General features: G+C 37.0%; 1 protein-coding gene across 2 annotated transcripts in view; it reads right to left on the bottom strand.

Annotated features, from left to right (window-relative positions):
* LOC110384506 (G-protein coupled receptor moody) overlaps positions 1-25,042 on the bottom strand; it is a 95,503-nt gene that overhangs the window by 55,090 nt on the left and 15,371 nt on the right. The window contains exon 2 of one of the 2 annotated variants that reach the window (XM_021345813.3): positions 3,718-3,752. The exons of the other annotated variant lie outside the window; for it this stretch is intronic. The gene's annotated coding sequence lies outside the window, so the exon portion shown is untranslated. The remainder of the gene's footprint in view (positions 1-3,717; positions 3,753-25,042) is intronic. 2 annotated transcript variants of the gene reach the window in all.

Genomic DNA, 25,042 nt, shown 5'->3' with positions numbered 1-25,042 from the left:
GCATTAAGCAAATGGCTAAGGATATCAAATAAGCGGTGAATGATTCTGTAGGCAAAAAATATAACATTTCGATAGCAATACTGCATCGCACTCGTCCTACTGAAAGTTACCCAGAAAATCCTAATTAGGAAATCGGCCCGAGTATTGTGGGCCGGCAATCTTATTGATAATCCTTTCTACTTTAAAAAAATAATTTCTACAATACTTGTTCCCAATAAAATTCATCATCATCTGCCTAGCCTTTTCCCAACTATGTTGGGGTCGGCTTCCAGTCTAACCGGATGCAGCTGAGTACCAGGGTTTTACAAGGAGCGACTGCCTATCTGACCTCCTCAACCCAGTTACCTGGGCAACCCGATACCCCTTGGTAAGACTGGTTGTCAGACTTTCTGGCTTCCCAATAAAATTCTTAGTATACTATTCATTCGCAAATCAATTCGTTGATTTTGACGTCTCTTAACTTACTCCTTTATCTAACAATGTTTTCGCCTTTCCTATGTGAAGATCATTTAGGACGACAGTTTCCTTGTAACTCACATAAAAAAACCCGGCCAAGTGCGAGTCGGACTCGCGCACGAAGGGTTCCGTACCGATTTAGAAAACGGATAAAAATTCACGTTCGTTGTAGGTAAGGGAGCCCACCAAAATATTTATTTAATTCTAGTTTTCAGTATTTGTTGATATAGCGGCAACAATAATACATCATCTGTGAAAATTTCAGCTTTCTTACTATCACGGTTCATGAGATACAGCCTGGTGACAGACGGACGGACGGACAGAGGAGCGAAAACAATAGGGTCCCGTTTTACCTTTTGGGTACGGAACCCTAAAAAGTGGTTACACAGAAGTTTAAGTACTATTAGTGAAGTAAGTTTTACTCTTATATCTGTAATGTATGGCTCACTTACCATAACTGTCGTGCCCATGGACCCAAAGGGTTTGGTAATGTACTATTATGTCGTCAAGTAAGTACTCGCATGTGAATGACGGTATCCATGTGATGGCTTGGAAAATATTTTTACTGTTGCTTATAATATTGTTATTTGGTACACAGATTACTTAAGATTATTTAACTTAGAAATAGGTGTAGGTGTGTCAATAGTTTAATATTGAGTTTTTGTCGTTAAAACGTACTAGATCGTGTACGCTATCCTCAATTTTATGGTTATCATGCTCATAAAAAATGTGACTTTTCATAAAAGATGTTCCTGAAAAAGAAGCAATATATACTTATCACGTTTTGTTCTTTCAAAATAGAAAACAAATACGATAAAACTGTCTGTCTAACATTGTAGATAAGGCAGAGAAATATGTTGATTATTTATTTTTCCCTGGTTTCGTCTCCGCGGATATACCCTCCAGTTTCTACCAACATAATGACGTACGTTTGCCTAATGTGTTGGAAGTCACACAAAGCCATCCAGATCACTTGAACTCCTTTAACTTGATCATTTGTCAGCTTAAGAGGCTCCGAAAGTTTACTGATTTATATACCAATTTTTTTACGAGTGTAGTTTTTTTTTCGGGTATAATTTATAAGTGGACACATCTTTACAAAGTTCGACAGACGTGTGCTTACACTATAACATTGCTAGATTTTGCTGGGTATATTATAGTGCTATACAATAAAAAAACACAATTTAATAAAGACAGAGTTGAGTAGATTTTTGCGAATGTCAGTTCGGTGTTTTTCTCAACCACTTGCAATATTAGACCAACGATACTAGACGATATCTCATTATTGTAATAACTATTATCGGCATCCAAAGAGGTGGTTTGACGATCTCACAAAGGTCGAGCGTGGGCTCTCTGGACGCGGGTCGTTTCCGTTCAGTCCTCTTAATAATAGGAAGGCGTACGTTCAGAAGAGTCTTACGACCATGATGATTATGATTATATTTCCTGATTAAATAGTGCGTACAACGAGAGAGTCCTAAACATTTTGGTACTGTTAAAAAATTGCACTGCAGTGTTCAAGGTCATTCAGTTTACATTTATACATTTTATTATCTTGTAGTGTTCACCATTAATCTGTAGAGATGAAAGTAGAAAGAAAATATTTCATTGAGATAGCATCAAGTCACAAATACAAAACATAAAAAACATTTTAACGCTCTGTTGCGATTATTCTGAAAGTTTTTGATATTTATATCATCCTTGACACACAAAGATTTACTTGTTTTGTGAAAATAAATAAACATTGATTGTACGTTATGAAAAAAACTTCTCAATAAATAACTTATTTGTTATTAGGACTTTTTGTTTGTTGAATAATATTAACAAAGCCTTTTCAAATATATATTCAAGTTACGAAACTTTTGAAGTGAAAGTAAAGTTGTAAAGCGGTCATGAAAATGCATAACTTCTCCCAACTATGCAGTCAGTTCTATTCAAGCAGCTCTGAGCTCCAAAATACTAAGTTTTGTGCTGAAAAGTTAATCCGTCTTGTAAAATAAGTGAAGCAAATTGAAACTTGAATAACTGCTTTGACAAATACTTGAATGCACGAACTTGGCAGTGTGGTGACAACTATCAACATTTTCGTACCAACAGTTAAATCATTTATTTACGTTTAATTTAATTTGAAGGATTTAGTTTGCGTCTTGTTGGTAGAATTAAGTAGAATAGATCAATCTGCACGTCCTCAAAATTTAATTTGAACCGAGCATTTGGTATTCTAAATACTATTAACAAACTACGTTATTATTATTATTGTATTTTACCCCTAAAACGAATCACGTGAAATTGATGAACATTAAAAATTCATATCGGAGGGTCTACCTGGCTATAAAAAGGTTTCTCGGGGGTCTGACCTATTTTATCGGAGATATTAACTTATTATCTTATGGTCGAACGGCTATCAGGTTAATTATAAACTGTTTATAATATTAAATACTTTGCTAGCCATAACATTATTATAAAAACGAGTTTTATATGTAAATCATAATTACTGAATGGGGTAATGTGAAATAGTTATTTTTCTCAATTTTCATGAAAATATTTTCTCACTAAGTATATTTCATATTAAATGAGAAATGTAACTCCCGTTTTCTTTATAAAAGTTTAACGCCTTCGCCTTTGTTTTCATTTACAATTGTGAATATTTAACAATAGCTTTGTTTTACTATAAACAATTCTTACAGTAGAAAAAACAAGGGCCTTTAAATGAAAAGTCCTTATTAGTTGCCATGGTATCCAGTTGTAACTATCCGCCTCTTTGCTTAATCCTAACTAATATTATAAATGTGAAAGTAACTCTGTCTGTCTGTCTGTCTTTTCTTCACGCCTAAACTACTGAACCGATTTGTGTGAAATTTGGTACAGACATAGTTTGGAACTTGAGAAAGGACATAGGATAGTTTTTACTAAAAAAAAAAAAAAAACATTTATTCCGGACATATAGCGCCATCTATTGGTCAAACCAAAAATATGCCGGAAGTCACTATATCATGCGAACGAAGTCGCAGGCAAAAGCTAGTGCCAATATAAAAACGTTATACCTACTTCAGTAGGTAAAATGAGAAGGGATGAAAAATAGCCAATACTTTATTGTCCCAATAGTACAAAGAACGCGTTAACTGAAAAATGTGATTATAATATTGTTACTGAATGTCAGTGTATGTAAGTGTTCGTATATAACGTTATAACGTAAGAAGGTGATTTTGAGTAATTTTGAGGTGAAGTGTAAAATTACAAGAATTATGTTTAGGTACTTACGTTTTATAGTTGGCTCTGATATTTGATGAAGAAATCTGTAACAATTTTAGTTTAGTTCTTAAACGCGCATCTTACTGATAAAACCTACACATACTATATCTTACAGCAATCCAAATCACGAAGCATCCATAAGCAAATCAATTAAACATTCTAAACACGTTGTTTTAAACGGTCACATGTAACATTATTCACTTGGACCTCGTCGCTTGGTCCCTTCTGTGTTTGCTAAGAGGCTCATGGGTCCAACCCTTCAGTAACTGTCACAGGCAAATGGTCGAAATTTGTCCAAACTTTAGATCAGTCGAGCAAACAGCCCTTTGCTTAACAACGTTATGCCTAGGCCCATTATTTTTACTGGAAACCCGGTTCTGTTGAATAACCTTTCTTGTTTAAGAGGTCCCAATGACCTTAAACGTGTAAGGGTTTATGCGTAATCCTTTTGATTTTTTGTGACGTATGTACGCGATTAAAGGATTTGACCCAAAAAAGAGGTCCGGCCTACTTTAATTTGCGTGATATATTCATACTAAACATGACGTCGTTTTTGAAATACATAGGCAAGTAAATGTCATGATTTTTTGTGGTTTCAGTATCATTACTTATGTTTTTTTTCTGGATGTAAAGTACTTATCCTTTATTTTTCCTTATTTACCTACATTCGTCTGAATAAATGTTAAGTTAAAAAAATAAGAACAGTTATTTTTGCAACAGAAATCCAACCACCCAGCATTAATTAAAACTTTCAATAATGTCATTCAAAGCTCATTAAGCTGAGATCGAAAACGATCAACGTGAACGCGGAAATGGTACACTCTGTACCTCTAATACCTACATATGTATATAGTGGGCTATAACATTTAAAGAGAACTGGGTATGGAGTAAGAAAAGATGAGCGGAGATGCTATTAGGTAAGGCAGGTAGGTCAGGCGCCTTCTGTTAGCTCAAATACGTACAGTGGGCATGACCAAAACGACTAAACTAAGGAGGAATTCACGTTCTTTGAAACATCTGTCAATGATTTTTGGTATCACGACAACATGGGCAAGTTCCAAAGTTTGCGTATAAGAGACAGTGGCGTTCCTTGTCCCCCTAACACCCATTTTGGCGTGCTACTTTCTTAGGTCATTTTCCGTTATGGCACCTCCGCTAATCATTTTGTTCTCCATAGAACTAGGATTCTTCCGCTACATTACACTTCCTAACATTCAAGTAATTTGTACAAATTACTGAACCTAATCACATGAGAATCACTATGGATATGTCTATAATTTTCAGATTATTTGTTTCTTGCCAATATGAACCTTATTGCATTGTAATAACGATCAATTGACATTCACTAGTACACAGGATTACAAAGTCTTGGACCTTTGGGAGGTGAAGGTCAGCATGTAAATGTCACTTGACACGACATCAGTGGAAATGTCATCAAATTATTGTATCTACATATCTACACATACTACTGAAGACACACACACAGTGTTGAAATACTTATAACAAGACTAGCTTCCGCCCGCGGCTTCGCCTGCGTAGAGTTCGGTTATATCGCGTTTCCAAGAGAATTCTTCAAAAATCCGGGATAAAAACTATCTTATGTTCTTTATCAAGGTTAACTCTATCTCTGTACCAAATTTTATTAAAATCAGTTCAGTGGTTTAGACGTGAAGGCGTAACAGACAGACAGACAGAGTTACTTTCGCATTTATAATATTAGTAGGGATTAGTGCATATATGATCAGTTATACGTACAGTTATAATTTTGTATACGGAAGAATCGTAACAATTCCGGAATCCCAATGTCTTCCCATCTCACATTATCCACACGACCTCAATCTCAGTCACTTTTATAGGGTTTTAAATTCCTATTTTATACCTTCCAATGAAAACAGGAACATTTTAACATGTTACTGGTACGAAAATGGCCAAATTGCTTACGAGCAGTAAAAGGTTATGTTAATTTTATTACCGCCCTACGCTCATTTCAATTTGATGTTCCTCTTTATAAATGAGACATTATCTGAAATTATATTTCTTAAGATCTTAATCACGAAGATTGAAAAAACAATGGAAAGCTTGTGGAACTGTTTTCACATAATTTTACACTGATCGCACTGATATTAAAAACATATTAAGCAATTCGTGAGAATTTCATTTATTGTAGGTACTGATGCTTTAATATATTGATCCTATCATAAAAAAATACATACCTAGTTTACTTACACGATTTAATAACATGGTATAAAATGTGGCAACAAAGAAGTATTCACTCTGAATGATATAAAATTATTGTAAGACTTCAAAAGAAACTTTTTTAATGAAGTCTATTTTAGGAAACTTTTTACTAACGGTGTCAACTTTAATAATATCACAATCTATTGACCTAATAATTTATAAAATGTCCTAAAATATAAAAATAGAGTACAAAAGCTCTAACCGGCTCGAACGTACAATATAAGACCCGCCTTGTTACTCCGGCCAAAATTAAATTTGCTTCGAACTAAATTAGGAATACGTTATATAATTTCGAAGTCATCATCATCATCAGCCTATCGCAGTCCACTGCTGGACATAGGCCTCTCCAAGTGCACGCCACTGAGATCGATTTTCGGCTTCTCGCATCCAGCTCCTGCCAGCCGTCTTGCGCAAGTCATCACTCCACCGTGCCTGAGGACGTCCTACACTACGTTTGCCGAGGCGCGGTCTCCACTCTAGAACTCGTTTACCCCAACGGTTATCGGTTCTTCGGCTAATATGGCCAGCCCACTGCCACTTCAGCTTGCTGATTCGGTAGGCTATGTCGATGACCTTGGTTCTCTGACGGATTACCTCATTTCTGATGCGATCCCTCAGAGAAACGCCGAGCATAGCTCTTTCCATAGCCCGCTGAGCAACTTTAAACTTGTGGACCAGCCGTACCGTCAGTGTCCACGTTTCGGCTCCGTAAGTCATGACAGGTAGGACGCACTGATTGAAGACTTTGTCTTTAGGCACTGTGGAATCGACGATGTTAGGACTCGACGTAGCTTCCCAAATGCAGCCCAACCCAACTGAATTCTCCTATTCACCTCGTCCTCAAAGTTGTTTCTACCTAACTGCAATGTCTGCCCGAGGTATACATATTTCCGAACAACTTCGAGAACGGCGCCGTGTATCGCAATCGGTTCCGGTAGAACATGTTCATTGAACATGACCTTGGTTTTGTCCAAGTTCATCCGTAGGCCGATGCGTAGAGAAGATTCAGCCAGGTCGTTAAGCATCTGTTGTAGGTCCTGCAGCGTTTCCGCCATGATGACGATATCGTCAGCAAATCTCAAGTGAGAGATGTGTTCGCCATTGATGTTGATGCCGCGTCCTTTCCAGTTCAGCGTCTTGAACATATCCTCCATTGCATTAGTGAACAGTTTCGGGGAAATAACATCCCCTTGTCTCACTCCTCGATGCAACGGTATGGGCCTTGTTTGCTGATTCTGTACTTGGACGGACATTGTAGCGGCTTCGTAGAGACATCTCATCACTTGAATGTATCGCCAATCTACTTGACAACGCTGCAGGGACTCCAGAACAGACCAGATTTCAACCGAGTCAAAGGCCTTCTCATAGTCCACAATGCTAGACACAGGGGCTGATTATACTCTTCGGTCTTCTGTATAATCTGCCGCACTGTGTGGATGTGGTCTATGGTGCCGTATCCGCTCCGAAACCCAGCCTGCTCCGGTGGTTGGAATTCGTCGAGTCTTCGCGCAAGTCGGTTCGTGATCACTCTTGAGAACAGCTTATAGACGTGGCTTAGGAGGGAAATGGGTCGATAGTTCTTCAACTGGGTTTTGTCTCCTTTGAAGAACAGGACGACAACACTCCTACTCCACGCCTCTGGAGTTCTCCCTTCAAACAGGACGGCATTAAAAGCTTCTGGAGCTCCCCAGTACGGGCTTACCTCCTGCTTTTAAAAGCTCTGTTGTAATGCCATCCTCGCCAGGGCTTTTCCATTTTGAGCTGTCTCAGAGCGATCTCGATCTCGCCACTGCTGACTTCTGGCAGGTCTTCGGTGAAATGGCGTGTTAATGTGGCTCTAGAATCCTCATTTCCGGGATCAGGTCGAGATGCATGCGATGCGTATAACCGGCCATAGAAATTTTCCACTTCCGAAAGGACTGCCGGCACCGAAGAAACGACTTCTCCACTTGTTGTGGTCAGCTTCGTCAAGTGGCTTCTTCCAAGAGATTGTACGAACACCTTTGACCCCGATTCAGCTCAATTGCTCTTTCAATGGCAAGAGTATTGGAGTACCGGAGGTCGCGTCGTACGTGCTTGTTGATCTCTTGGTTTAGAGCCCGCTTAGCTGACGAAGTGACAGGCGGGTTTTCACGTCGTTTCTTCATAAGCCCTAATGTCTCTTCCGAAAGCTTTGATTTCTTGCCCTTACGCTGCATGTTACAGAATCTCGAACCTTCCTCCTGAGGATCCGAACCACATATTCGTGGTTCTGGTTAACGTCTGTTGTGGTTTCCACGGCGGCAAATCGGTTCTCCAAATTTGACTGGAACGTTTCGGATCCTGTCATGGTTTGGAGCAGTGTTGGTCGGATCCTGGCCTTCATCAGACGGAAACGTTCGGCCTTGAAGTTGATATTCAGAGAGCCTCGGACAAGTCGGTGATCGCTACCGGTATTAAACCTATTGATCACGGAGACGTCTCTGAATATGTGCTTCTTGTTCGTCATGATGAAGTCAATCTCATTTTTAGTCATAGTGTCGGGGCTTTGCCACGTCCACTTCCTTTGGGGCTGCTTTTGAAAAGGAGTTCATCAAAAGAGCCCCTCGCGTTCGAGGAAGTTGACGAGCATTTGCCCCCTATGATTCCTGCTTCCAAATCCATGGGATCCTACTGCCGATTCGCCGCAAGTCTGTACTCCCACTTTAGCGTTAAAGTCCCCCATGACAACGGTGTAATGGGTCTTTGTAGTGAAGTGGAGGGCCCTTGATATATCATCAAACATATCCTCCACTTCATCGTCTGAATGTGTCGAGGTCGGTGCGTACACTTGCACTACCTTGAGGCTATACCTGTCGGTGAGCTTTATGATAAGGTACGCTACCCTGTTCGACACACTAGACACCTCCACAACGTTATCAGCTAGGGACTTATTAACCAGAAACCCAACGCCACCTTGGGATTGTTGGTCTCCTCTCGGAAGTACATTAGGTGACCTGATTCGAGGGTTATGGTGTCCTCCCCTCTTCGAACTTCACATAACCCTAATATGTGCCACCTAATCTTCCCAAGTTCCACCTCGAGTTGCGCCAGATGCGAGTCAAGCCGTAGCGTGCGGCCGTTGTACGTCGCCAGAGTCAGTTTTGTTTGGTGGCCTCCCGTAACCCGGAGATTCTTCGCACCCCCTGCCCCGCCGTAACCACGGTCGCCACCGTGACCGGGAATAGCGGGACTGCCGGGAACTAGGGGCCGTGGCTTTTTTGTGCTGCTCATGGAGGTATTTAGCCTACTGCTATCACGCTGGCCAGACGGGTTGATAGAGGGTTTTTTTCGAGTTTTCCTTCTCTCGCACTGGTGTTCGGTGCAATTGTCTCCATTAGTCGACTTCTACGACACCCACTGGAAGAAGGGGTAGCGACATATGTATTCTTAAGCCGTCGCTACACGGCAAAATTCGTCGCTACACGGCAAAATTCGCAAATTTCGAAGTAGGTCCCAGTAATATTATAGCAACATTCAACGGAAATATTTTTTACTCAAGTTTCGTTAAATTTGAAATATTGTTCGCACGTCCACCGTGAAATCTAGGTCGTACCCTGTCATCTAGTACATTGGCTGTATTAATAGTCGGTTCATTCTCGCACGAAGCTTGTCTGGCCGACCGCTTCCCTGATGACATTTGTTATGGAACCATTAGGAAATTGAGAAGATTCCAGATCTGGTCGCGGCGACGGCATTAATGTGCCTTTTATGGGCCCTTCGTCATTTTCATGTATTGCCCGAGCAAATTACACAGAGGGTATATTTCAGTTAAGGGTCATTAGGTCTCACTTTTATATTCTATCTTCTTGAATTTCGATTATCTTTTGTGAGAGCGGGCCGGTCGATCCAATTTTCCTCTGTCTGATAAAAAATGCTTATAATAATTTGGAAAATTTCTTCAATTAGATTATTATAATGTTGTGATTTACTGAAGTTGAGCGTAATTTCCATTTTACCTATACCAAAAATTGAATTTAAGGGGTACCTAATGAGTTAGCTCCTTAAAGAACCTAATGAACTATCCGGAACTCACGACAGCTGTCAATATAAAGTAAAAGTTTTGCTGCAAAACCATTCCATAAACTGAAAACTGTTCAAAGGTTATTACGTAATGAGAAATCCTATATTTGAATAGCTTTCTCTAATGTTGATGTTCAAACTTGGCTGTTTAAAGTTCAAACGTGGGTTCCGTTTATAACGTCTTGCATTCCGCTCTTTACAGTATACAAGCAGTAAGTACATACCTATACCATCACATGTGCCATCGCAGTAAATACAAATTAATAGTGTAAGGAAGGAAAACTTACCCTTAAATAAACGAAATGAATAGAGCGAAATGCATTAGCAAAGAATTTCATTTGCGTTTATCGCTACAATACAAAGTAATATTTTCAGTGAGACAAAGTACTCAAATAAGTTTCGAATTGTTCGGCTCGCTGCTTTTGGATGGTACACGCTGAAATTGAATTTGTACAATAATGTGAGCCCCCGCTACAGTGTATGTGAAGGTAGACACAAAAGTGCTGGAATGTGGGAGATGAGTTAGCTTAAATGCTTTTAAACTTCACCGATTTCTGTAATTGTACTTCCAAGGACTTCTTTCAGCGGCTGACAAAAGTTTGTCGCTCAAAGTAATTTTATACAATGAGAGACACAGTCAACCTAATTTTCTAGGCAAGATGACGAAGCTACGATAGCTAAGCTTATACAAATTTACGCTTCGGTCTTTGTGTGGCATTACGCAAATCTTCCGACACTTCAGTTTTCATTAAAAAAAAGAAAACCTTATAATATGGTTAAAGATAAAAATGAGACCGGATAAAAGAACCACTTGGGTGTTTTAATTTCTTTTTTTGTTAAAATGTGAAGTTTTGCGACAACGGTAGTCATTAGGGCTGGTCTCAGTATAAGAACATATAAAACAATGAGGCTTGGGGTGAGAACAGTTTCTCGTGAATGGAGGGAGGCGCCCTGTGGCTAAGGAAATAAACAGATAGGAAAAGCTGAGTCGGCATTACATCGAGCGCTTAGCGGGATATGAATTAGGATGGAAATATGATTAATTGTGTACCTATCAGACCGGAGAGAAGTTTTACGAATATATGTATGATTCAATATCGAATAAGTTGATCTAGGTAAAAAGTTTTTTTCAAAAGTTTTTTTCTTATGTGGGATTGGTTCGTTCGACAAACTAAAAAGAGAGTCTGGATTCAATACCTACATGTGACAAAGAATTTTCAGTGCACAAACCAGAAATATTCGGATTTCACTTTTGATTACATTCGGAGTCTGTTACTAATCTGTGTAGCGTATCAAAAAAGTCCTTAGGGATCCCATTGCGGAAAAAGTAGAAAAAATGCACGTTTATTCCGTCGGAAAAATATGGCGGAACCATTTTTCACGTAGCATTCGTGTACAAAAAGAACCCACGGACTCAATGGGACGTCAGCGCACATATCCGAAGTTCTTGGAAGTTATCGATGAGCTATTGAAAAAGGGTTTTTCATTTGCTGTTTGAGCATACTCGAGGGTATTATGAGCATAGTTTTTTTTTGCAAATATAGCGTCTGGTTGCCTATAACAGGGTATCTGTTAGCGTACGTAAGCTATGAAAGTTTATATTTATTAATTTAAATAAAGAAAATGCCTTGTTTATGTTGATGGATTACGACAGATGAATTATTACCAGCCTAGATGGACTATTTTTTGTGTTCCAGTCACTGAATTTAGTAAATATACTAAAATATATTTTTGTTTATTAATAATCCTCCGTAATATTTGAGCTCATGTTACAACTTAGCTAATTTGTCAGTTTCAAATCTAGGTCTGGGTGATTTAGTGGTTTATTTTATGAGCTATATGACGAAATGTAACTCGTAATTTTATATGTAGAATCGTAAAATGGTACATTTATCCGCCGTAGGTGGTACCTACGGTTTTAGTGAAAACAAAACTAGTACCTAGTTTTGTTTTTACGTCAGGTGAATACGAATACGGATAAATATCTAGAAACGGTCAATGTTTTACAACTTCTTTTATAGTCCGTTAACTTTTTGTTAAATATTTCTATTGTAAGGAATACTTTTACTGTTTCACGGCGTGTTCTTTTTTATGTTGGGGTTTTTTGTGTCAAGTAAGATATTCTGGAAAAGTTTTAAATGTAGGGAAGTTCGCAAGGGTTGTGTAAATGTTTTTATAACCTTTTGTAACGCCCCTTTCTTGGTGTTGCGAGATTTTCGTTCAATGAAAGTGAGATAAGTAATGTTTTCCTCTGTTTTGTTGGTATTCATGTTTATTTTGTACTCTTATGTCTGTTTTAAATCAATTCTAAGGAAATATTGTTACAATTTATGAAATCTCATTATGTTTAGGTATAATTATATCTAGAAAACTTAGTATACTTCTTTGAGTATCGGTTGAAACCCACATCAAAAGCGTTTCTAGTTACAGAGATTTGAATAAACATTATGAATGAATCCTTACTGAGCGAAACTAAAATTACTTGAAGTTTTGTTCATTTTGTATTCTTAAGACTTGGTTTTCATTCGAATATTTTATTCGTTGCTCAAAGTAAAATAAAATTTTCTGATGTGATCACTTAGAGCCCCTTTTGTTTTGTTATTTAAAGTTTTTAATTTTTCCTCATTATTTTATTTTTATCGACTATTATAAATCGCATTCTTTTATCTGATCGTATGAAAAAAATGTATATACAGTCTTAATATAAATACAGTGATTCTGTATTTTATTTATGTTATGTGTCTTTATGACTTTTCATGCAATTGAAACAGTGAGCACTTGATTACACCAGAGTTTGTAAACGTCATAAATGGCGTAACTTTAAAAAAAATCTAGCGAAAATACAGACAAGCCACCATTCATATTTCTTGATACATTCTTGTGTATATCAGCGCGGATGTACCAGGAGTTCATAAATCAGGTATAGCTATTAAGGATGCATGACAGTAACGCCTCCTTGCGCCACTCGAACGTGACAGGCGCGCTACCTACGACGCTGTCACTCAGATAGCAGCCACGGTCAGAATATGTAAGTAACTCTAGAGTAGGTAATAAACTGCTATTTTATAGTTCAACAGTTATAGCGTAAACTGTCCATATTCTATAAGGTATAATTAGGATTACGAAGCACGGTGAACTTAGCTGTTTTATTACGAAATTGTGTGTATAGTTTTCTAAAAACCTACTAAGAGTACCTATCTTATTGTACAATTTGATACTACGTGATACTAATAAACGTAATTATATTATGTTATGGAACAATGTATGAGTTAAGTCTATGCTCATAAGTGATTACCTACTTGAAAATCCTTCAGTGAAAAGGTATATACCTAAGTACGAGTGTTAATCGTAGTTTTTATTCAAAGAACATTCACAGCTATCAAAAGTAGTATCTAGCTGAAAAGTTTTTAACCAACAACACAGCAGATTTTACCTATAATTTTCCAACATACTTAATCGAATATAAAATACTTAGCCAGCGTCTTCCCACTTGTGTTTACATCGAAAATATAGGACGACTACAAAACACGTGACAGTGATCGTGATACAAACGTATACATTAGCGTCTTACCGTTACACATTGTTTGTAAACATATGACTTATGATAATTTTATGCGATCGTGTTTTCAAAATGAGCTATGCGGAAAACATCTCTATTTTTCGCACTTTTTTAGGTGACCATGTTACGTAGAAATGGGAGTTATTTGTGCCAATGGCCGACGGTTGGTATTCCCTTTATCACTTTGTTTGGGAAGGGCTATGGGCGATTGAATTCTCGGAAACTCATAATGTACTTGTATTTAACAATCCGTAGTTAAAAGTCACACATCATTTAAGAATATGGAAATATGACTTGTTTTTTTTTCTAAATTCCAGTCCGTTCCCATTGGATTCTTCTCGGAATATTTTTTTGCTGCGTCATCTGGTATCCAATATGGCGGCTGTAAAACATAATGATCTTTCTTCTTTTGTTTTATGGCTAATGTCATTCTTCAAGGCGTGTTATTTTAGACGCTTGAGCGACAGTCGCTGAAGCAATTAATTGTTCTGATGTACCCATGTGTGTCACTGTTGACAACAAAGGGAAGATATTATAATGAGAAAAAATAAAGCCGGATAAAATTAATAGCGCTGTTAAAATACTTCAAGATTTTGTTTATAGCAAGCGTGATCATTGTTGAACGATTTCTGTAGTGTCTGCTTATTGGATTATTTCTGAATGCGATCATTAAAATGACGACATTTAATTTAATTAGTTTTCAAGAAACTACATACGCAACACGTTAACTGGAGAAATTGTTAAAAAATGACAATAATAATTTACTTAATAATTCGTATCGGATTAGGATTTGCGGAAGCATCATTTAAGTATCCAACTAAAGCTTAGTAGGTTTTTGATCCGAATGTACCAGTAAACATGGTACATTTTTGCTAATAATAGATAAACTACCCAAATACGGTGGAAAATTTGCTAAGAGAAGGCAAAAGTGCGTAATAAGATTTAGCTAAAAATAGATCCCATAATTAAGTGTCCTTACCGTCAATAGGGACTTAGCGATACAAATAACCGTAAATATGAAGAAGGGAATGAGATCTTGGAAGATTTCCGTTTAAGCACCCATTTTTTGAGCACCAAACATAGGTACCTATTGGCAAAAACATTGGACCACAAAAGGTTACACTACTAGCCGTTAAGGTTGATCTCAATCGAAAAACTGTAATAGGATTTGGTCTGTTAAGGTTTTTCGGATAGGCCGGTAATGGAATGTGCTCGATAAAAAGCCATGGGCTAACCTTTTTACACTCAGTGTAATAGAGATGGACCATCGACGAACTGTGAATGACCGCAAGTACTAACTGCCTATATGTCCTTCATGCTCAAAAATTAAATTAAATAAAACTGAAAATGTTGCAGCCTCGTAATTCTCTTTTGTGAAAATGACAATAGCTATGTAGGTATGAGTGCTAACACAAATCTTACTTAATTAGTAAAGACTTTAAAATTATTTATTAACGACAAGGAAACAAACCTTCTACTTATACTTACAAATGTTTAAATAAAGAAAACATCATGAATTCAGTAAAACAACAATTACCAAAATGCTATTATTTTTTGCATCGAAATTCAAAATATTACATGACTTCATCACATAGAACATAATTTACACTTGGAAATCCTATTAATTAAGTCTAATAGAGAACGGCTTTCATCCTGACGAACATGACAGGTTTATTAATTAATATAATCAGATGTTCAATTTCGTGGAAAATATTCAATTTATGGATATAATGAGTTCCAGAATATTCCATTAACATTTGGCGGAATTATGATAATGAGCGCTCATTGGACTGTATTGTCCTGTTAAAACTGCATGCTAAAGAAGATCTGATCATATGAATGTTTATTATACTAATATAATAAAGAGAAAAAAAAACCCAAAGAAACTTACAAATCAGTTCAGTGATTTGAACAATTCTTTCATTGCACTGTTGCACACATAAGCTTATTTTATCCCGGCACGGGTAGTAGTTCCCAAGGGACACGGGTGAAACCACGGGGAAACAGCTAGTCGTTTATATATGACGTACTATGAGTAAGTGATAGCAATGAACTAAGGAATCAATCAGCTATAGTTCGGCCGTTCAGAGAATGCGTTCCTGACACCTATCAGTTAGTCAGGACTAGTGATGGGCACAACATAACACTGAGTTCGTTACCGTTCCCCCAAAATAAACCGCCGCATTATTTTAAGATTATTTTCGTTTTAAATTGGCGGAATCATTTAAAATTTCTATTTTAGTTAATTAAGTGGAAACCAAAAAAAGGTAATATTCATTATAATAAAATCGTTTTATTTATTCTTTGTTACAAAGTTACAATCTGTATTTCTATGCAATAAAGTAAGTACATTGAATTGAATGTGCGTACAGAATATTAATCAGACTCCGATTCGCTTGAGGAGGTGGTGTCTTCATCATCATCTTCGCCTACGTGTATAATTATATTAGGTATTATCAATAACAGAATCAATCCTGATAACTCGGTCAAAATCTTCCAAAATCAGGTTTTTAGAGCTTTACCTCACTGGGACGCCATGGCGACGTCGCCAGCGGCACAGGTCTGGCTACTTCTGGCATCCAAATGTCGCCAAGTCGAGTGGCCATAGCGTCTCGACAGTCAATTGTTTACGTCGTCGCTCAAGAAATTGCAAGCTGACTGGCGACCACATTGGCGACTGTGTGAGGGAGGTGCGCTTTACCGTGTACATTATAGTGGCTACTGTGGCCACGTCGCCAAGTTGCCATGGTAGCCAGAAGCCACATAGGGAACTGTAGCTCGTGGCCACGCCTCCAATTTGGCGACGTTGCCAAACCGTCGCCAAGTGAGTTAGGTTCCATACATTTCAATACTAACTGCTTGGATACGTAGCCGGCGACGTCGCCATTGGCGTCCTAATGTGGCAGGGCACTTAGTCTTAGCGCACGAAACGACAACAAACGACTATTTAGCGTCACAAAATGACGGCCCATGATGCCATTTGGGGTTACCATTTTCAACCTAAATATAAAAATGCTACTTTCTTTCGCGCGTTCAGTTTGATCATAGTTTTATTTTTATATTTCATAAAAGTTATCCTATAGTCCATTATTTTCAAATTCTTAAAAAAAAAACAAAACGTATTATTTTATATTATAAGTATAACTGTATAAGAACCATCAACCAGAACAGATTATGTACGATACTTGCCTGATATTTTTAGCACAGCACTACAAATATAAAGCGCTGACATAACCTTGTAATAGCGCAGTATAGATTTAGAAAAATATTGTTTACCAAGTTATTTGACACTCAATTTGGCACAAAATTACAACACTCATTGATTATTATTGATATAATAATGTTGTTTTAATGCTCAACAATTGTTAAAACGATAAACAACCAGCAAAAATATTTTTATCGTACTGCAACGCCATTACAAAGTTACGTCGTCAGTTCAATCGCGATGTGTCAGAAACGCATTCTCTGAGCGGCCGAACTATAATACATTCCCATAGCTACTATATTTTTACGATCATATGCCATATAAGAAAACGCAGTTTTACTACTTTTGAACTTCTAAAACTGTATGTTATAAGTCTCAGTACCTAAAATATATTTTATTGGGAAGTTTATTCGGCAAAGGTAATTTCATTACTTAGCTTATAATAAAAAAATATTTATTGCATAATGTAAACAGTTACAGAAATGCATCCTTATCCTAAGTAGGTAACACACACACACACACACACACATACACACGCACACACACACACACATACACACACACACACACACACAGAGACACACATACAGCCACATCCATACACACACACATCCACAAACAAAAGAAATAGGTAACTGCTTAAACCACACTAATTATGATTGTGCACTAGTAATAAGCAGAACACTGACTCCTAGGTCACAGGGTTTCCCTAGTTTGGGAGGCAGGGTTTTTCACTATGATTATGTTACCTTTAAACAACTGTATTGTATTTCCTTGTATACCTATTTCAAATCCTCCTATAGTTAAGATTTTTTATAATATGGCAACAAGATAAAATGTAAGAAAGGTTTTTATGTATCAATAAAGTTATTTTTATTTATTTTTTTATTTTATACATATCCTGTTAGGGCACAGCCAATTTACTTAAAATAAATACATACTTACAATCAAGGGCGGATCCAGCTTCGGCGCCAGGGTCACACAGTAGTGGTCAAGTCGCAAAAAATATTATATTGTAGCGTATACTTCTTTTAATATTATTCTAAATAAATACAATAAGCGCGATCGAAATTTTTACGAATATTAAGAAAAGTGTTTTCATGTAGAAAAAGGCCCGAGCAGAGTAAGCGCAATTTTTCGTATTTACACTACACACACGTGTCAACCAAAAAAGCGCGAGCGAAGCGAGCGCGAAAATATTTGTTCAGGTCGAGGACTAAGATTAAAAAAGTTTTTATGTAGAAAATGGTCCGAGCTGAGCGAAAGCGATTTCTTGGACATAATCACAGATGCGAAACAGAATAAAGCGCGAGCGAAGCGAACGCGAAAATTTTTATTCAGTTCGAGGATTAAAAGTACTTACTGTATAACAAATATATAGCACAAATACAAGAAAGCGCGATCATAGCAAGCGCGAAAATTTTTTCAGGTTGAAGACTAAACGTTTGAAAAGTATTGTGTACGCAGAATAGGGGGCGTACGTTTTTTATTGCAGCAACAGCAAAACATTTTCTGTGAAAACTTCAATCGTCTTACTATTGGTAAGGGTTCATGAGATCAGGGCCGTCTCTAGCTCATGTAGCGCCTGGGTGCAATCATCACCCAAGCGTCACCTATGTATCTATTGAAAGATGTTGAGTAGTACATATTGATCGAAGTACTTTACAAGGGATATAAATAAGAACGTTCGAACGAAAGTCACTTTTTTGGTAGGTAAAGGACTTAAAAAATTTTTTCCAAATCATTGTAGGCTCAAACTGTTGGCCAGATTTAAGTTATGGAAGTCGAGACAGGACAACGTAATCGTAAAAATTAGCGCGAGCGCAGCGAGCGCGCAAATTTTTTAATTTTGGAACACAAAAAGTTTATATGTTTTAAAAAGCGCTGCAAAATAACAAGCAGTCGGAAGCGTAAACTGTTTTGTTTTTGTGCACTCCATAAATATTTTTTTTGCTATATTTGACTTATGAAGTCACCAAGGTAAGTTATATATAATATTGCGCGAGCGAAGCGAGCGCGAAATTTTTTGAGCCTACGACACAAAAGCACCTGATTTAGTAGGTACATCGTAAAGCAACAAGTAGCCGCGAGCGCAGCGAGCGCGAACTTTTTGAAATTATTTGTTTGAAGACTCACAAATCAGACTGGGACTGGGAATTACGTACGAATAAAAAGGAACCGTGATTAGAGCGAGTGCCATTTGTGTTCGTTGACTCGGTGCCTCAATAAAAATAATAAACAATCAGAAATACAGTACAGACATAGTCATTTACTCGCGAGCGTAGCGAGGTAGAATTTTTTTACTTAGTTGGAGAATGTTAAAAGTTAATAATAATCAAAATGATCAATCCAACAAAGCGAAGGCGACTATTTTGTCAGTATCATGATACAATGTGGAACTTCCTTATTGAACTGGTGTAATTTCTTCGAAATTTCCTGGTGGTGGGGCGTCCCGCGGCGCCCCTGGTATCGAGGCGCCCGGGTTATTCGCACACCCTGCACCATAGGTTGAGACGGCCCTGCATGAGATACAGCATGTAATGCAGACAACCCGGACAGCGGATTCTTAGTAACAGAGTCCCGTTTCCTCCTTTTGGGTACAATAAAGAGTAAATAAAGAATAGAGAGCGAGCGTTGCGAGCACGAATTCTTCAGCAAAACTACTCTACCTGTAACTATGTGGGTATCTATCTATTCACTCGGAAAAAAATGATCTTATAGGTACTTTTTTTAACAAAAACATAAAACATCGTGTTTAACCATTTCAATTATTGGTCCTCTTAGGTCCTGAACCTGGCCCAGGGGGGGGGGTCATGACCTTGTGACCTACCCCCTGGATCCGCCGTTGCTTACAATACAATTTACAATGATAAAACTGAATTCTTTTGAGTTAAAAGTTATTTTTTACAGATTCGTTTAAATTAGAAAAAGGCTTAAACACCTTTTCGCTGGTCTTTTTCCTATCGAGTGAGCTGCACGTTTGCACCTAGATAGCTCTGCTGCCAGAGTTTCCTCAAATCTGCCTGACGGCCTCTGACGTGGAATTGTAGATACTACTGAGTAGCATTCGGGGACGCCGGCTTTACCTTCGCTTTCGCTGGTAAAATGTAATTAAAACTAAAACAGGCGTAAGTATGCTTTGAAATCCTGTCAAAGTAATTAAAAGCAATAAAATTTAATTTCTATACACTTAGTCCCTTTTGAAGCGGATACAAAATTAGTTCTGGTCCATGAATCAAATTCTGATAAAGGACATCTTTTATCTGAGGTCCATAAAATTAAGACCAACCATCGTAAAAGGCTCTCCGAGAAAGCTCGGCCTACTGTTGGTGAAATTTGATTGGTCCATAAAATTCCAAGATCATTTAGGCTGCTTTGTAAGGTGTGTTATGTAAACTACACTTTCCTACAAAAAGTTTTGTACCAGAAATTACACATCATCAGCCCGTGGCCCTTTAATTGTCCCAATGCTCAGAATTGGGACAGTTGAAATATTTAATCGGCTTCTTGTTAGCTATATATATTATCTTTTTAAGAAATGTGATAACTAGGTATTGAAAAGACTTCAGTATTTACGAGATGTTCCCACGTCGGCACGAAGTCGGCAATGTCTGTTAGCTATAAAACTTTATTTTGCCAGCGCATGTTCCAAACCCCTGATAATGGAAGGACCAATAGTAGTCATGAGCTTCCACGATTCTAAGACGCTATATTTTCCACATTGTATAAGGTAGTTTATTTAGGGTTCCGTGCCCATAGGGACCCTATTGTTTTCGCTCCTCTGTCCGTCCGTCTGTCACCCTCACCAGGCTGTATCTCATGAATTTCTCATGAAAAATTTTCACAGATGATGTATTTCTGTTGTCGCTATGACAACAAATACTGAAAACTAGAATAAAATGAATATTTTGGGGTGCTCCCATACAACAAACGTGATTTTTTTTGCTCATTTTCTAAATAATAGTACGGAACCCTTCATGCGCGATTCCGACTCGCACTTGGCCGGTTTTTCATGATATGAGAAACTTATAAAGATACATCACACCACAAATCTTTAAAAATAACACGTTAATACATAGGTACCTATTAGGTAAAACCAACCAATTAAACAAATGAAAAACAAGCAATTTAAAATTAGAACAAAAAGAACTGGCCATTCAAATTCAAATTAGCATTCCTAATTCCTAGTGACGTAATTAACAGTGATTCGTAATATTCAGTTTTCACATGAGTTCTCTAATCACAGTTCTAGAAGTTCGCGCGTTCCCACGGCCGTAATTATGTAGCATTTGTTATTAATATCACACCTGTTACTGTTCCAACGTTATTTCTGTTCGTATTTCATGTTCGATGAAGAGTTTTTATTGGTACAACATATGTCTATGTTCATTGATGTAGGAAAGTCTATAAAAGACTGCAAAGTGTGTATTTTTTGGTGACACGAGCTGTTTTCTTAGCTGCCTAATCTATATAAAGTCGTGTTAGTTACACTACTTATAACTCTAGATTGGCTAAACCGTTTCAGGTGAAAATTAGAGGAGAGGTAGCTTAGACCCAGGAGAAGGATAGTTTTTGTCTCCATCCGGCTATGGGGAGCAGTTATGTAGGGACGCGGGTGAAACCGCGGGCGGAAGCTAGTCTTATTATAAAGATCTAGAGATAAAAAACTTATATATTTGCTTTTCGTTAAAATTTAAAAACACACAAATTGAACGGTGTGACTTTTTCGTTTTGAACATATCCAAGTACATGATAATAATTTATTCAGCGACCATAAAATGTTGTTTCAGGGAACGAAATACAAACCTAGTAATTTCAATAACATACTAATAAAACATATCGAATTGTTTTTGTTTTTTATTACAATGACTTGTTTGTTTGCTAGGTAGCAAGTGTAGCGTGTTTATTATTTTGTTGTGTCGTGGCTACAGAGAACACCATGCTTAGGAAACTTTCGTCATTAAGTAGTTCGTAAGTGCAGTTTGTAGGAACGAACTTGCATCGTACTTAAGATTAAACAATAGAAACCATTGTTTAAGGAGTGTGTTATGAATTGAACCTTCATGGCTAGATAATTTCTAAATATTAACGAATACAAGAGTCATAGCCTTCTTTCAGAAAAATGCTACTACATACAACAGCTCTTTTATAGTGGCGTATTTTCCGAGCGAAAAAATTAAGTACCTAAGTATGAAATAATAATTCAAAATTACCCCATAAACCAACTTATGCGTCGTCATAACATTGTGTTGTTTTACAAATTGGAGTATCTGAATCAAAATTCTCCTTTTAACTACAACTCGTACTGAGTTCTCGTACCCAATTCAGATAGATATAGCTGACTAGATGTGTTAACATGTTAATTTCTTTCTTAAAAAGAGTAACCAGGGAGTTTCTTGCCCGTTCTTCTCCATAGGAAGCTACTTTTGGAATGGGCAACTAGAATCAAACCTATTTATAATTTTTGTCTTTCATAAGTGTTTGTAAAGGCCTGGATGGAATAAATGATTTGACTTTGACTCTGCTTGGGGAAACTTGTCTTCTGTCCCTATATTAAGTAGGTTTTAAGGAATTTTATCAATTTGTTAGTTTCACAACAGCTTCTGTGTACTTCTGTGTAATTAAGCTTAAGAACACAATATTAGTATGACGCGTTTGAATTATTCCTAAGAGCTGAAATGATAAAAGAAGTCTAATAAGGAGTCACTTGTTATAAGGAAAAAGCAAGATTTGTATACTATAGTACTCCATAGTACTCTAAACAGAGCAGAACCTTACGACGCACACAATTAAAATTTGACACAATTGAATTAACTTTAATCCGGACACCCACGACTTGTCCCTATTTTACGTAATGAAATAAAACAGTAATTGCATCTAAGCCCATTAATTTAATACCGTTTGTTGGCTTAAACCTTGGCTTAATTTGATTGCCTAAAAATAGTCCAATCAAAGTAGGTTATCTCCTGTAAATCGTCAGTTTTAATTACATTGTCGTGACTGCGACACGGAGACAATTTTATATATGGATTGACCTGAATCTAAAATCTGTACCTTACAGTTTCATGTTCTGAAACAGTTAACTCGAAAACGTTAAGCTTTTCAAATGGGACGGAATTCGGCAATGGGTAATGTTAACATTTAGATAAGGGGTTTTGGTGTCTAAGTAAATAAGTTTTTTGAGGTCACAATTTAAGAGTGTTGACTTTGTGAGTGCACAATTGAATATTCGATTTCTCAAAAACCCTCATTTATTAAGGTATGACAAACTTTGAATTTGAAAAAAAAGCAAAGTTCGGGTACCTATATGTTTTACAGAAACTTATGTGTGAGTTATGTCCAAGTATATTTTATCACTGTGCCTATCGGACAACAGCGCACTGACGTCACGGTTAGGAATAATGTCAAGTCGAAAATAAAATAGAGACTTATATGCAAATCACATACGATTCGATCTCCAGTGACGTCACAATCGGAACAGTGAGGGAACAAATAGAGTAAGTAATATGCGAAACGTATCTATTTTCACCGCTGGTCCATTTTAAGATCGGGTACCACAGCGCACGTGCACTTCTGCATTCGTTTTATTCGATTCCTGGCCGTCTGCACCAAACTTTATTTTTTATTCGTTTTACTGCCTATCGGCTAACATCGTGTGAGATCGGTTACTCTCGTTTTTATTGTGGCCGCTGAAGAATCAACCAGATGTTAGTCTATTCCAGAACTTATGGGCGCGTTAAAGGGTTGTTTAATATGGTAACATTTTATTTCATTATAACAACACCGTAACTGGTTATAAAACTCTTGAAAATGAGTTTAAATAGCGTTTGCTTGGTAAAACTATTATTTATTTTTATTTAATATGGTTAGCTTCTATATAAAGAGTGAAAGTAATAAACGGTGTGAGAATTATAAGCTGTAAAAGTTTTAAGTAGTTTACGCCACGGCGGAGGTAATGATTAATAATTTAATGAACCAAGTTCGTGACGAAGGTAATGTTAAGGATAGAGGTAATTGAAACTTTTTGTAACACGGCCTGGGTAGACTGTATAAATTCATTGAACGTATCCTGTGTTTCTTCACTCAGAAGTGTAGTGTAATCTTTGAATTACTACATAGTTATTAACGCTTCATACTTAAATATAAATGGCCCAAAATTAGGGTAGGTGAAATAACACAAACTAGTACAAATACTTCAGTTGAAAACGTACTCACAAAATATGGCAAACATTTCAAAACTTTTAGAGCACCATTAACTCGTTAATTAACGTTTCAACCGTACAAGTTTTAAATTAAAATTCTCTCCAAAACAATGCTGAAATACTATTTTCATAACTAGCAACAGACGTGAGGTTTTTAAATAAACAATAACATAAAACAACTGTGAAAATATGAAGGTGCTAATAAATCTGAGTGTAAAGGAAAATGACCTGTAATAACTACACATTACGGTCCTTATTTAATTTTCAGAATATTTTAAAAAGTCTTGATACTAAGGCAAAAGTGGCAAACTATGTTTATTGTGGCTAGGGAAATAAATTGCTTTTAATCTTAACATTATTAAGCCAATTTAAATTAGTAGGTACTCTGTAGTGAAGCTTGCCGTCTCTAACCTTTAACCTAAAACTTAGTTTAAGTTAGTAACTCAAAGATAATTTATCCTCTTTCTAATCTTCAATGCCATTAATCATTACCTGTTTTTTAGAATACTAGAATAATAATTTGAAAGTTATGTATTCCTAGGCTGATCTTCATGCTCTAATACTGTAAAAAAAATGAAGAATGCATTCATAAAAATTGATTTCATTTAAGTTTACAAAGAAGTAAATGCCTAGAAAACACTCCATTGTAATATAGCACCTATGTCTACGCATATAAGGATCAAAGTATTATCTTTCAATCCACCAGACCAAGTCCTGGTGGTCGAGTGGAAGTCCTAACTACTTAACTTGGAAGTCCGGATAATAAAACGTAGCGCTACTCTGAAAGCCGTTTCCTCAAGACCTATAGCGGCGACTTACCGTAATAAATACAAGGATAATAAAGGTCCTGTTTATTTTTAATGATGACATTCATTCTGGTTGCCGGTGTTAATTTTAGGTAATTTGTAACTTCTTCTATGCTAATGGGGGATGGTCTCATTTGTTTTGTTAGAGAGACCTAATTATTGTTATTTTGAAATAAAGGTTGTTTGTTCCTTTTATTATTTATTAGCTAATTGTGGTTAGCTTTGATGGGCTAGTTTGAGCACGTATGTTAAGTTGATCAGTCTATGACGAATTACACACTAA

The sequence above is a fragment of the Helicoverpa armigera genome, chromosome 16, assembly GCF_030705265.1.
Source record: "Helicoverpa armigera isolate CAAS_96S chromosome 16, ASM3070526v1, whole genome shotgun sequence".
Classification (NCBI taxonomy): Eukaryota; Metazoa; Arthropoda; class Insecta; order Lepidoptera; family Noctuidae; genus Helicoverpa; species Helicoverpa armigera.
Note: the sequence above shows the minus strand (reverse complement) of the source record. Positions and strands in the feature narration are given on the sequence as shown.